This window comes from Schistocerca serialis, chromosome 5 (genome assembly GCF_023864345.2).
Source record: "Schistocerca serialis cubense isolate TAMUIC-IGC-003099 chromosome 5, iqSchSeri2.2, whole genome shotgun sequence".
NCBI classification, from domain to species: Eukaryota; Metazoa; Arthropoda; class Insecta; order Orthoptera; family Acrididae; genus Schistocerca; species Schistocerca serialis.
In genome coordinates, this window is record NC_064642.1 from 499,576,411 (window position 1) to 499,591,459 (window position 15,049).

Genomic DNA, 15,049 nt, shown 5'->3' on the forward strand with positions numbered 1-15,049 from the left:
TAGTAAATCGATGCGTACGGATTTTTCAGACGTGTTCTATGCAGTTATCTCGTTAATGCAGACCCTTGAAGGAGTTCTCGTAGCGCTATGGATTCGTTGAGGGATGCAGTCTACCTGTGGGGCTATGAATGGACGTGTAGGTAGCTAATTATATTTGAATAAATTCTGGGATGCCATTACGGCGCATTTATTAACAAACACTGTAAAATAGCTCACAAACAGTTTGCCATGAGTAATATAAAAAATACGAAAACTGAGAACATGGTTCACACAGAGATGAAAATGCATCCGAACGTCGGCTGCATTGCTGCCTGTGCAACAGAAATCACCAGTATACCTCATATAACTTCGTAATGATTCGTACAGTGTCGGCAAGATATTAACTATAATTTGTTTCTTAATGCATATTACTTGCTGCGCAGCAGAATAGTGGTAACAAATGAGAGGTTCTCCCTTGCATTTCATATGCCGAAAGTGCCTTTTAATAATCCAGTAACTGATATCTCAGAAATGAAAGACAGTAGTTTCACGCCTAAATCATGGCGTATCCCCCTCATTTAAGATGCCGAGCTCAGTCCACTCGCCGGCCGGAGTGGCCGAGCGGTTCTAGGCGCTTCAGTCTAGAACCGCGCGACTGCTACGGTCGCAGGTTCGAATCGTGCCTCGGGCATGGAGGTGTGTGATGTCCTTAGGTTAGTTAGGTTTAAGTAGTTCTAAGTTCTAGGGGACTGATGACCTCAGCTGTTAAGTCCCATAGTGCTCAGAGCCATTTGAACCATCTGAGTCCACTCACAGTTCCTCACATCACTGGCATACTTTCAGCTAGTTGCCTTGCTAGTCTCTCTGCACGAACTCCATTCGTGGGAACATCTTTCTTACTCGCCGCAGTAGCGATCCACATTGACGCCTAAGAGAAAAAGTTTTTCGTGTTAATTACAGCGTCCCAATACAAGGTTAAAAACAGCAAATATAATGTTGTCCTAATTAAGAGGAGCCACACATGTCCCTTCGGTGTTTTCTTTTGAACATGGGGGTTTTTCGAAATAAAATTCCATTTATTAAAACTAGTATTGTTATGGCTTAGATTATGTAGGGCTTTTTCTCATTTCTTTTTATGCAGAAAACTGTACCTGCTTCCTAAGAACCAAAAACCGAATTTTAATGTAGCCTTTTGCTTATTCCTTTAACTATAACAGTTAAGAAATGGATTTTACCTACAGGTTTCCCTAAAGATAAATTATTTTCATTTAGTTATTTCCTTGGAGTCTTACCACAAAATAAACAAATTTTACGGAATTATAGAAATACCAAAATTCAAACTTCCTCTCTTTTCCTTCAGATTACAATACGATTCAAATGCTATTTCCTATTCTTTCGCAATACTCACAGAACTTTACCATTTTTAGTTAAGTAAACAACAAATATATTGAAGGTAACATAGAATATGTATATTAAATATTAACCTTTAAGACAACAATACGTTGCACCAAAACACTGTAGTATACTAGTACATGCAAAACGATGGTATGTAGTTATTATTTTTTTTTTTTCAAATTGTTCATTACATAAAATTTCTATTACTCTTTAAAATTTTGTTGATAATCATCACTTAAACCTCAATTTTTCATCATGAGTACCGTCTGATAGTAATCCATATGAACACTATTTAGTCACCTAATAATATTTATGTCCGCTGATCGTGGTTTTGCGGTAGCGTTCTCGCTTCCCGCGCACGGGATCCCGTGTTCAATTCCCGGCGGGGATGGCTGGGTGTTGTTGTGTCGTCGTCATCGTCGTCGTCATCATTCATCATTCATCATTCATCATTCATCTCCCCTTACAGGCAGAGAAAGTCAATGGCAAACCACCTCCACTACGACCTTGCCTAGTACAGTGGTGCGGGTGTCCTACATCGCCTCCTACGCTCCTTGGAGTATGGGATCTCATCATTACTTATTATACATGAACACAAAAATGTTATTCATAATGCCTGTGACTTTAGCTCATTGCCATTCATAGCTCACTCAGACAATTTCACACGAAATAAGTCAATTTTTTCGATTTATTTAACTCATTAGTTGTAATCTTTTTTCACCACTTTTCACTATTTTCACCGGTTAGTACTAAGATTTTATATGGTGGTTTCCACATGATTCAGCGTTGGCTGTTATCATCACGTACCTTTCAACCACGTCGTTTACTTTCTGTTACATTGGCTTTGACCTTGAGTTTCAGTCACCTTGTCATCGTCATTTCAACATTTCTTATGATTCTCGGTATCATTGGTCATACTAACTTTACTTATAACAAAAGAAACATATTTTGGACAAATGATACAGAAATATTTTACATTTTCCATAATGCTTGTAAATGTTTTCGATTTTCCTTGCCCAACTGGCAAACAAATATGAATAAATATCTAAATAAACGGATCGGATGACATTTTTATATGCAGAAAATACCATTATATATTAGGTCTACGACTTTGCTTCCGCCGTTTTGCAGTAGACGGCAGTAGTGGAAAGCAGTGGTGCAAGTCGTTCGTCGTGTCATACAGTAAGCTCAGGCATTTGAGAACATAACGCCATCAAAATATCAGTCGATTTTTTATTGCATCATAAAGTTATTCTCGACTGAATACGTCAACTTATGAGCCCAATTCTCGCATCTGCTGTAAGTTTTAATTTTCTGCTTTGATATGAAGAAATCTGCGGCTGAGGCTCATAAAAAGCTGGTTAAAACCTTTGATGAGACGCATGTTAGTGACAGAACTTCGCAGAAAATGGTTTCCTTGCTTCAAGAATGGTGATTTTGACGTTGAAGACCGGCATGGCTGTGAAAGAGAGAAAGCTTTCGATGCTACTGCAACCGACGGGAACAATCACAGGAGATCGTTATCGAAAGCAATTGATGTGTTTGAGCCGAGCACTGAAAGACAAACGGCCACACTACAGCGATAGACATGCAAAAATGATTTTGCAGCATGACAGTGCACCACTCAATGTCGAAAATCCTGTCAAAACATACTTGGGAAGGTTGATGTAGGAAGTTCTACCCCACCCACTGTATTCCCCCTCTGACTGCCACCTTTCTCGATCTATGACACACGACCTAGCTGACAAGCATTTGCGGTCATATGAACAAGTGCAAAATTCGACCGATTCATGGCTCCCCTCAAAAGATGCCCAGTTTATACACTGCGGGATTCGTATGCTGCCCTAAAGGTAGAAGAAAGCAGTGACCAACGATGGCCAATACTTTGAATAGTAAATTATTTTGTAAGTTTTTCACAATCAGGTCTCGAACTTCTTGAAAAAACGGTTGGAGCAGAGTTGTAGACCTAGTATTTAAGTTACCTTACAAGGGGACTAACCCATCCCATGTTAAAATCATTATTGACATTCTACGTTTACAAACATATCAAACTCTGAAGCGCCCAGCCGGCCGAAGTGGCCGTGCGGTTAAAGGCGCTGCAGTCTGGAACCGCAAGACCGCTACGGTCGCAGGTTCGAATCCTGCCTCGGGCATGGATGTTTGTGATGTCCTTAGGTTAGTTAGGTTTAACTAGTTCTAAGTTCTAGGGGACTAATGACCTCAGCAGTTGAGTCCCATAGTGCTCAGAGCCATTTTAACCATTTTTTGAAGCGCCCACGGTTACGTCATCGTGATCTCTCTGCTCCCTTCAGCAGTTGAAAAACTTCCTGGCACATTCCAAAAGCCCTTTAGCCGCCAGATGTTACACACACACACACACACACACACACACACACACACACACACACACACACACACACACACACACCTACTCCTTGCCCTTTAAACATCTCAGTAGTCCGTAATCGCCTTCAGTCATCTTTCGTAAGGTGCGTATTGGGCACTCAACAAATATTTAACGGAACATAAAGTCTTTACAATTACCAGCTTGTTGACGCTTTGCACTTGCTGTCTGAAATTAGTTATATTTTATTATTTTACAGCATGCTATTAGACCTCCTTAACAAACTGTTCTTTAATACTCATTCTCTGATCATAAAAGAGGTCCTTCTTCCCGTACATGGTACTCATATAATCGTAGCCAAGCGGTTTCCCCTAATTACCGTGATATCTCTTTAGATTTACAACGTCATACACTGCTTTTACTGACTGAGGCGTAAGATGTGACACGTCTACAGCACACAGTCTCATGCCACCGTAGCTCTCGACATGTGTGAGCAGCCCATAGTGGCATGCCTTCTGTTTCCTATTTTAAAAAATTGGTGACCAAAGCTTTATCGCTTGATATTTATTTTATACGTGACATGTCAGTTTGAATCTTTTACTTCTGATGAAGGCACTCTTAGTAGTGCCGAAACCTAGGTCAAGAGACTTCATTTTTGCGACAAGCGCTGTTATTGGTTTGATTTGTCATTAACATGTGTCAGTCCGATATCAATCTTACCGAGGATATTTTTTATTTTATTCTGCACACACTCCCCCCTACCCCAGCCCTTCGGAAAGAAACGTCCATCACCAGTGTATACAAAACGTACTTGAGTCTACACACTATGGGCTGATGAAGTAGTCCCGCCTGTGAGAAGTTACGTCGTTTTACAAATGGAAAAGAGATATTATATGACTAGTAAAAAACAAATTATGGTACTATAAAAGACCTGCATTTTCCGAGAATCTATTTTAATGGCAGTTCATACCAAAGTCCTGATTCTTCTTTGATTTTCCTATGAAATTCTCAAGTTTTCACTATTGTTACACACAACAATGACTACATCAATTCTAATTTAAGTTTGATTTATGAATAAATTTACAGCTAATGTTAAATTATATCCATTAAGCTATGAACTCGTATCTGATGAGTGGTATAAAAAGAAACATGTCACCACTATTATAAAACAAGTTGATAATTTAGAGAGTCAGCTGTTCTTTATGCACGAATCAGTGTTTGGTAAGAGCGGTGTGGGAACCCTCTAGTTGCATCGATTCAAATAAGACAGAATGAAAAGTGGAGTTTATTTCCAGTCGATTTCGAGGTCATTCCGTACAGAGAACAAGCTGCAATCAGCTGAAGATGGGAAAGGAAACACATCATGTCTTTCTTAAGTGAATTATCCTGGTATTCGCCAAAAAAACTTTATGAAAACCACAGGAAATGTAAATCTAAATCTGTAAACTGAAAAATATCAATGTTACCATAAAACGGGGCTACTTTGCACATGTTTCGGTATTTTTTTGTGGTTTCTTTTTTAACATCCGAAACTAAATATCGTTTGCTCCAACAGAAGAATGTGTCCTTTGCCTGTCAAATGCATATCAATATCAAGCCCCACTGCCCCGCCCCCAAATTTTATACACATTTCCTTAAGTGTCCAAGTTGCCCTGATGGGGCGGGGGGTTCTATGACAAGGGTTTGAAATGCAGCTTATGTCAAAGATCTAAAGCGCAAAGATTAAAGATATAAAGCGCAAAGATTACATTGACATGATTTTGACAAAGAAAGTATTAATATTATATGCATTGTCTACATCTACACAGATATTCCACAATCCAGCTTATGGTGCGTGCCGGAGGGTACCCCATATCACTATTAGTCATTTCCTTTCCCGTTCCGCTCGCAAACAGAATGAGAGAAAAACGACTGTGTATATGCCTCTGTATGAGCCTAATTTTTCGTATTTGGATGCCTAGTTCTTGGTAAGTTGATACTGGCCCTTACGCGCGATTTATGTTACAGGTAAGAGAGTCGTTCTGCAGTCAGCTTCAAATTCCGGTTCCCTAAATTTTCTCAGTTCTATTCCTTAAGAAGAATATCGCCTTCCCTCCAGGGATTCCCCATTTTATTTCCGGAAACATCTCCGTAACGCTTGCGTGTTGTTCAAACCTACCAGTAATAAATCTAGCAGCCCTTCTTCGAACTGTTTCAACATCTTCCTTTAATATTCCCTGGCATGGATTCCAAACACATGAGCAGTACTCACAAATAGGTTTACAGATGTATCACACTTTCCTGAAATTCTTCCAATAAATCGAAGTCAACCATTCGCCTTTCCTACTACAATCGCCATGTGCTTGTTCCACTTAATCTCTCTTTGCAACTTTACGCCCAGATATTTAAACAACGTGACTGTGTCAAGCAGAACACTACTATTGCTGTATCTGAACATTAAGGGCTTGTTTTTCCTACTCATCCTCACTGATTTACACTTTTATACACTTAGAGCCAGATGCTATTCATAATACCAACTAGAAATTTTGTCGAAGTAATCTTGTATCCTTCTACAGTCACTCAACGCCCACACCTTGCAGTACACCACAGCATCGTCAGCAAACAACCCCAGAATGCTGCCTACGCTGTCAGACAAATCATTTTTGTATACATAGAATAACAGCGGCCCCGGAGTACTACTGACGATACTCTTGTCTGTGATTAATACTCCTTGTTGTGGACAACTTACTGGGTTCCATTAGTTCAAAAGTTATCGAGCCACCCACATATTCCACATATTCATACCTTCTTTAACAGCCTACAGTTGGACACTGTGTCAAACGCTATCTGCAGATGTAGAAATATGGACTCAGCCTGTTACACTTCATCCATAGTTCGCAGTTATAATGTGAGAAAATGGCGAGTGGTCCTTTCTGAGACCATGCTGGTTCGAGAACGTAAGCTTCTCGCTTTCAAGGAAATTTTTGTATTCGGACTGAAAATATGTCCGAGGATTTTGCAGCTTTGCTTGCACAAATATTTATTTCTCTATACATCCCTTAATATGAAATCACAGTTAACATGTGCCACAGGGTATTTTTTTCTCCATTTTGTTGGCAGATGATTAAGCTTCTCCATTTCGCATCGTAGTAGTCAAGAGGAAGGAAGATTTGTCACTATGTTACAAATTACTGAAGAGTTGATTACAAAAGAACAAGTTTGTCAAAAACGTGATAAGGCTTTGTATATAGTTTATTTTCAATTATATTTGTATTGCTTCCTAGTCTGACCAATAACATTCCTATAATACTGTACTAACAAAATTTTTCAAGCCACAGTCATCATTTAACGTCAGAAAATGTACCTTGGAGTAGGAAGGAATGATATGACAGCTGAATTAACGTGATGGTATGCTAATGAACTACAGAGCAAAATATTAAGTTAAATTTGGTGTGCACAGCGATCAGCAAACTAAACTTTCACTCACACTCTCTGGTACTGTTGTCACGTTCCGTAATATTCAATAATATTCCATCTTACTTTTCGCAGGCAATTATTGAATGATAGCTTTTTGGCTCTCTCTCGTCAATAGACGAAAAAGAATGTTGAAGTCTTGATCTTTTGACGTTTTAATTAGAGTTACGTCGTTGTAAAGGTAACTGGAGGTCAACATATGTCGAAACTCCCTTTTGTTTATAATTTCAACCAAACGCCTGGGTTCGGTATAATTGTCCTGCGCACAAAAATGAAGCTCTCGGATGTTTCCATTTTACGCACTTTTTGACCAGTCATGTTAAACCTTTTCTTAGCAGATGGTTTGAAGTAGCAATCAGCCGGCCGCGGTGGCCGAGTGGTTCTAGGCGCTTCAGTCCGGAACCACGCGGCTGCTACGGTCGCAGGTTCGAATCCTGCCTCGGGAATGGATGTGTGTGATGTCCTTAGGTTAGTTAGGTTTAAGTAGTTGTAAGTCTAGGGGACTGATGACCTTAGATGTTAAGTCCCGTAGTGCTCAGAGCCATTTGAACCATTTTATATGACAAATGTTTATATATCAATGTCCAATGGACATAAGGAGAAACAAACGAATTTCCTAACTAATATGATTGATCAAGTGCCCAAATCTGCCGCTTTTTATGGCTACGCGATCTAATATACGTAACGCAAGATGACTGACATCATCTATGTACCAAACACTGGAAGAGACTACTTTCAAAGATTACATGCAGTGGTGTGCAACCACAGCGGAAATAAAATTTACGTTATCACAACTGTTTAGATTTACAGCCCTCATAAGCCAAAGCAATTAGCAATATCACCAATGTACTGCGTCTGGTGTGTCGGAGTGATAGTTCTCGTATACGTCTGTGCCGACGAAAGAACTCCAGCCAAAAACTATTTAAAAAAAGTCATTCAAACACTGGCAAAGACAGTCCTCTGACTAGTATAATCTAATACTGTCTTCTCCTCTCTGTGTTCTACAGACGAGAAACACAAACTCCCAGCCACATGGACGGAGTTCAGATAACGTCTCAACGTGAGCATAGGCAGAGGAAGTGCTTTCAATCACTGAACGCTGCGTACTCAACGACGACCACTTCCTCTCCACCGCTGGCTTCCCAGAAAAGCTCGGCTCCTCTGCCTCATAGCTGCAGAAGGCGAATCACAGAATATTTTCCCTCTCTATAGATTCTTCTGAACGCCGACCAACTATATTTTAGTCTTCTGTCGTCCAGTGTGGAAAGTTTGCGAGGAAGTATCTATAGCCGTTAATTAGGAATTCATACAATGGTACACTTCTCAGAGTGAAAAATCCTCAGAAATTACCCAGCCTGCGTGATTTCCGAGGTAACGCTTCGTCGTTCCTCTCTGCTGCATCCAAGATTTTCAGAGTTTCCAATGTATTATTTGTTTAATCTTCCGGCCCCGCCACCATCTTCGACCTGTCGCCGCTGTATCGTGCTTCAGCGCTCAGTGCCCCGACCGTCCGTCTTGGGTTACTTACTGTGTTAAGCAGGACCAACACACCTGTGCGGGCTTTTCCACCCAGGGCCTGAGTTACGCCTGAAGTTTCATTTCCACTGGCGTTCCAACCTCTGCTATTATAGGCCATTATGCATTACTACGTTTTGATAATAAAGACACTCCATCACCTTTCAAGGAATAAGCGTTAACAACTATTTACAAGGTGTACGTGACAATGTCAATCTTCTTTAAATATTCGTTTATACGATGTACAGACTATCAAATGATACTTAATTCTGGTTGTAAATCACGGCAAAGTATGTAGATGAGTGCTTGTAAGGTGCGGAATTATGGCCACCTTACAATTTGAATGGAAACAATCTCGTCTCATAGGAAAAAGATCAGTTATTCTGTAGAACGTTTTCAGGCTGTGTATCAATACATACAGGAAGAAAATCGTTACAAAATTTTTCTTGTGTCAGAATTTTCGTCTGAAATCAAAACTAAATCTCCTTCCAGTTTTTACTTTCTTTCCAGACAGTGAAACAATAAAGACGTCACTTCGTTCTGCCCCCTCTCGAAAACTCCTTCATGATAAGTGAACATTATGGCCTCATTATTGGAAAAGTTATAAATACGAAAAACATATTACCATAGCGGTCTCGCTGGAAATATTACATAAGTTGCTAGCTGAGGTACAGGGAAGTTTTGCATGTAATCTAAAGATACACCTTTGACTTATACCCGACGAGCATTTTGTCTGAGGCGTCCTATGAATTCATAAATGACTAGAAACTTTTCTTCATCGAACTTCTTCCTCCATAATCAAAATTGTTCAAATGGCTCTGAGCACTATGGGACTTAACATCTATGGTCATCAGTCCCCTAGAACTTAGAACTACTTAAACCTAACTAACCTAAGGACAGCACACAACAACCAGCCATCACGAGGCAGAGAAAATCCCTGACCCCGCCGGGAATCGAACCCGGGAACCCGGGCGTGGGAAGCGAGAACGCTACCGCACGACCACGAGATGCGGGCGGGACTTAACTGCTGAGGTCATCAGTCCTCTAGAACTTAGAACTACTTAAACCTAACTAACCTAAGGACATCACACACATCCATGCCCGAGGCAGGATTCGAACCTGCAACCGTAGCGGTCGCGCAGTTCCAGACTGTAGCGCCTAGAACCGCTCGGTCACCACAGCCGGCTCCTCCATAATCACTTCGTATTTGTGACTAATATTGACAGCATTCATCTAGTTATCTTATGCGAAGTAGTAGAACAACTGTCAGTCCGAGGATATTCAAAAGGATTGAAATTTACCAATAGAGCTTGTAGAGCCCGTAAATTTGACACTCGTTTAGGATACCTTCGTGCATTTTCTTTAGTTAGAGTTTCAGACAGATATATTTTAGATGGACATTAATTGATCGAATAATGAAAAATTCTTGGGTTAAGCAAGGACATGTGATGTTCAGCTATTTTGTGGTCTCAACAATAGTGACACGGACTATATACTACACAGAGGTGTCTTCTCCAAAAGAAGTACCACCCTTGCACTATCATTATCACTTGCTCCCTCTCCACGCCCTATTTTGCACGGCTTTCGTTGTTTCACGCTAGTAACTGTACAAGACTCCACGTAGGAGTCTTCAACATTTCTAGACTTTATCCATGGAACTCTGAATAACTTGTTCCCTTTGTTCAGCTGTTGTTAACTGAAAGCATCATAGTCTTCCGCACCCGCAACAAAGGGCATTGGGTATCAGTTAACAAACATGCGTTCCTCTCAAGAAGATCAGATGGAAAAATTTTCTGGTGCAGAGAAGGAAAGAGTGGAAACAATGTTTACCTGCAGTCATGTCACACACGTCTGGCGGAGCACATCCCTCAACATCACTTACCGTGTTCCTCGCTGGTCAGCTTCTCCTTTTTATGACGTTTTCCTTTCTTTCTTGACCATTGACAAACGCCGAAATTTCGTTGAAATAGCCAAAAAAAAAGTAGGAAGGCGACAACAAACATTCAGGTTACATTGTCACCAACTTTCACCACCTGTCAAATGATGAAGGCCGTTATTGTCGGAAACGTTTTTGTAGTACCACCCCTGCTTTGAGCTGCAGTGACTGAAGCCAATTACTGTTTCCCCAATAATTGTTTAATGTGAATGGTTAGTCTTGAGCTAGGCAACCAGGATGCGCTGAAACCAGAAAAACGGAAAAAATTATCAGCGCTGCTTTCTCTGCAAGAAGACGGAAATTAAAAGAAGTATGACAGCCCACGACATCTTTATGGATGGAGTGCAAATTTCAAATGGGAGAGCCTATAATCGGTCATAGCCAGCTCAAGAGAGAATCGGGACATTTTGCTGAAGCTATCGATGGAAGTTACGTGAAAGTAAATTTATTGTAGGACAGGGATACAGAATACACTCCTTCAGAATAACAGCACAGTACATTAGCGCCCTTTACCATCCAAGGGAAAGAAGCCAATGCGAGCTTCCTTGACAGAAATGTCAGCAAGAGTTCCTCTCAATGCGCTTGGATATTGATGAGGAATTGCGCAGGTATGTTGTGAGGCATTTCATTACTGAAATGAAATCCACATCAGTTTCGGTTTATTGTTTACGAATATTGGTGATCAGAGTATGGCAGGTAGAGGCTGACACGTCACAGAGACTTTCGTTTTCGAAAACATTTCATAAAGCAAATGGCTGGAAAAACATGAGAGTAAAAACAGCAATAAAAGCTTTTAATATCCCGCAACAGCGTAATTTACAGTAGAACTCACCCTAAGCTACGTATATACTAAAAGCTCGCATACGAGAACTTCGGGAGACGACGCTTAGATTGTCACAGCTTCATCTGCCGTGTTCGTAAACACACACAGCAGCACGATTTGCATTTCAACAAGCTTACACTTTCCATAAACAGCGACGCAGTACACCCCCATTACGTAAGGCTGGATTAATCCGTGTCTAACGACCTCGCTACCAGCAGAATGTTGTCTCCATCGCTCTTGCGCCGAGTTGCTGGAACAGAGCATCGACGACGCAATTACTGAATAATCGTCCCTACATTGTCCCCTTCGGCACATTCGCTGTCGGCCTCTGATATTTCTACCTCATAATAGCTTTCCAGGGCAGGAGCTTCCCCTGTGAGATTACTTTGAGGCTCTGAACTAGAATATGGTGCCAGAATGAGATTTTCACTCTGCAGCGGAGTGTGCGCTGATATGAAACTTCCTGGCAGATTAAAACTGTGTGCCCGACCGAGACTCGAACTCGGGACCTTTGCCTTTCGCGGGCAAGTGCTCTACCAACTGAGCTACCGAAGCACGACTCACGCCCGGTACTCACAGCTTTACTTCTGCCAGTACCTCGTCCCCTACCTTCCAAACCTCCTGCAGGAGAGCTTCTGTAAAGTTTGGAAGGTAGGAGACGAGGTACTGGCAGAAGTAAAGCTGTGAGTACCGGGCGTTTAGAATATGGTGGTTTGAATCCCAGAGTAACGAATATTTGATTCGAGAATTGGTCCACGAAGATTACGAGAGTCGTTCAATAATTAATGCCCCACATTTTAAAAGCCATTAATATACATAAACAAACGTCCTTGTTGGTGCTTCACATTTGATGTTTGTTCTGTGCGCCGGTGAAGTTTCGACGACTCACGTTACAAGCAGCGTGTTGTTATTGAATTTTTGTGTGGAGAAAAAAAAAACCGTGGTGAACATCCATAAATGTTTGTGTACAATGTATGACGATGCTGCAGTTAATGGAAGTACAGTTGGGCGATGGGTAAAGAAAGTTACAGCCTCAGCGAATGCAGAAACAGAGCGCCATGATCAGACACACTCGAGGCATCCTGTCACAGCCACTGCTCCAGACATGCTGAATCGTGCGGATGTCATTATTCGTGCGGACCGGCGCATCACAACTCGACTGAAACTTCCTGGCAGATTAAAACTGTGTGCCCGACCGAGACTCGAACTCGGGACCTTTGCCTTCCGCGGGCAAGTGCTCTACCAACTGAGCTACCGAAGCACGACTCACGCCCGGTACTCACAGCTTTACTTCTGCCAGTACCTCGTCCCCTACCTTCCAAACTTTACAGAAGCTCTCCTGCGAACCTTGCAGAACTAGCACTCCTGAAAGAAACGTCCCGAGTTCGAGTCTCGGTCGGGCACACAGTTTTAATCTGCCAGGAAGTTTCATATCAGCGCACACTCCGCTGCAGCATGAAAATCTCATTCTGGAAACATCCCCCAGGCTGTGGCTAAGCCATGTCTCCGCAATATCCTTTCTTTCAGGAGTGATAGTTCTGCAAGGTTTCGCAGGAGAGCTTCTGTAAAGTTTGGAAGGTAGGAGACGAGGTACTGGCAGAAGTAAAGCTGTGAGTACCGGGCGTGAGTCGTGCTTCGGTAGCTCAGTTGGTAGAGCACTTGCCCGCGGAAGGCAAAGGTCCCGAGTTCGAGTCTCGGTCGGGCACACAGTTTTAATCTGCCAGGAAGTTTCATATCAGCGCACACTCCGCTGCAGAGTGAAAATCTCATTCCACAACTCGACTGTTGGCTCTACAGTTGTCGGTCAGCATTGGAAGCGCGTCTGCAATGATCGAGACTCTCGGGTATTCAAAGAGGTGCTCACGATGGGTTCCACGAATGCTCACAGTCGACCACAACATCAAAAGAAGGACCTTTTCACAGTCTTGGAGCGTTTCGAGACCGACGAAGAGGCCTTTCCGTCACTGATCGTTATGGGGGACGAAAGCTGGAAGCACTACTTTGCGCCGGAAACAAAAAAACAGTCCATGGAGTGGTATCATCCCCATTCATCACAAAAAAAGAAATTCAAGACAATCTCCTCTGCCGGAAAAGTCATGGTGACAGTCATCTGCGATTGTGATGGCGTCAGTCTCGGGGATGTGATGCCAAGAGGATCGACCATCAATTCAAAGGCATAGGCTACACGAAGATCCCGAATAAACTTAAGAACCGTTCCCGACGTGTTCTATCGGACAATAATCTAGCAGAAATCTTGCTCCAACACGATAATGCACGCCCCCACATAAGTCTGAGAACCCGAGAACACATCGCCAAATTGGGTTGGACATCATTGCCTCATTCACCCTACAGTGCAGACCTGTCGTCCTAGGACTTGCATCTCTTTGGGCCGGCCAAAGATTCTCTACGGGGCACGTACTTTGAAGATCGTGAGAGAGTCAAAAAATGTCTCTGAGCACTATGGGACTTAATATCTGAGGTCATCAGTCCCCTAGAACTTAGAACTACTTAAACCTAACTAACCAAAGGACATCACACACATCCATGCCTGAGGCAGGATTCGAACCTGCGACCGTAGCGGTCGTGCGATTCCAGACTGAAGCGCCTAGAACCGCTCGGCCACACCGGCCTGCGTGAGAGTGTCAATCATGCAGTGAAAACATGGCTACGCGTAGAGGACAAGAGCACCAGCAGGGGAATAAATGCTCTCCCACAACGTTGGCGTACGGCAATAGAAAGTGATGGAGAGTACTTAGAAAAATGGGACATTGACAAGACATATTGATGCATATTGCCACCAAATTCTGACTCTTAACAACAACTGTCGTATAAGAGTTAACAGCGTAGCTTTCGTGGAGATGAGACGGAGCCCCTGTAAATTGAGATACAGGTTGCATGATAGGATATCGAGAGTGAGGCTGGGCATGGATATGGAACCACCGTGACAAATGCATGCCTGAACATAAATTCAGATGCTGGGAAACGCCTGTAGGTTGCGCTGTTCTATCTGATCCGCTATTGTATCTGAATCCGAATTGCACTTGTGTAATGTTGTCCAGCGTCAGTCAAGATCAAAACAGTGTTCTTTGTAGTTGTTAGTTCATTGTATTGGAGCCTTAGGAATTCGAAAGCGGCAAATTGTTGGCTCTCGTGAGGTGGGTGCTTTCGTAACCAAAGTAGCACAAGTGTTTGGTGTTTGAAGGTGCACACAGGGAGAGGGGTAAAACGTCACCCGTTAAGGCCACATTTCGGACGAAAGTGCGTTGTGAGTGATCGTGATGGACGGTCATTCAAGAGGACTGTAACGACAAATAAGAGGACCTCAGCTGCAGAACTGAATGACGCACTCGCAAACTCTGTCAGCACCAAAAGAACACGAAGAGGGCTCCATAAGCAGGGCACTGTAGGGCGACCTGGAATCCGAAAACCAGTTATCAATGGTGCAAATGCCCGTCACAGGAAAATCTAGTGCCAAAGCCACAAAACATGGAATACTGAGCAATGGAAGAAAAGTTATTTGATTAGACGAGTGTTGTTGCACACTGTTTCCAACTTCTGACCGAGTTAATATCCTATGAGTGAAACATGGCGGTGATTCAGTGAT

At 42.3% G+C, this 15,049-nt stretch overlaps 2 non-coding genes across 2 annotated transcripts; one reads left to right on the top strand and one right to left on the bottom strand.

Annotated features, from left to right (window-relative positions):
* Window positions 1–12,632: 12,632 nt before the first annotated feature.
* On the bottom strand, window positions 12,633–12,707 carry Trnap-cgg (transfer RNA proline (anticodon CGG)). Its single transcript has one exon. It is a non-coding gene; the product is annotated as a tRNA-Pro (tRNA).
* A 369-nt stretch (window positions 12,708–13,076) lies between these two features.
* On the top strand, window positions 13,077–13,151 carry Trnap-cgg (transfer RNA proline (anticodon CGG)). The gene has a single exon. It is a non-coding gene; the product is annotated as a tRNA-Pro (tRNA).
* The last annotated feature ends 1,898 nt before the right edge of the window (window positions 13,152–15,049 follow it).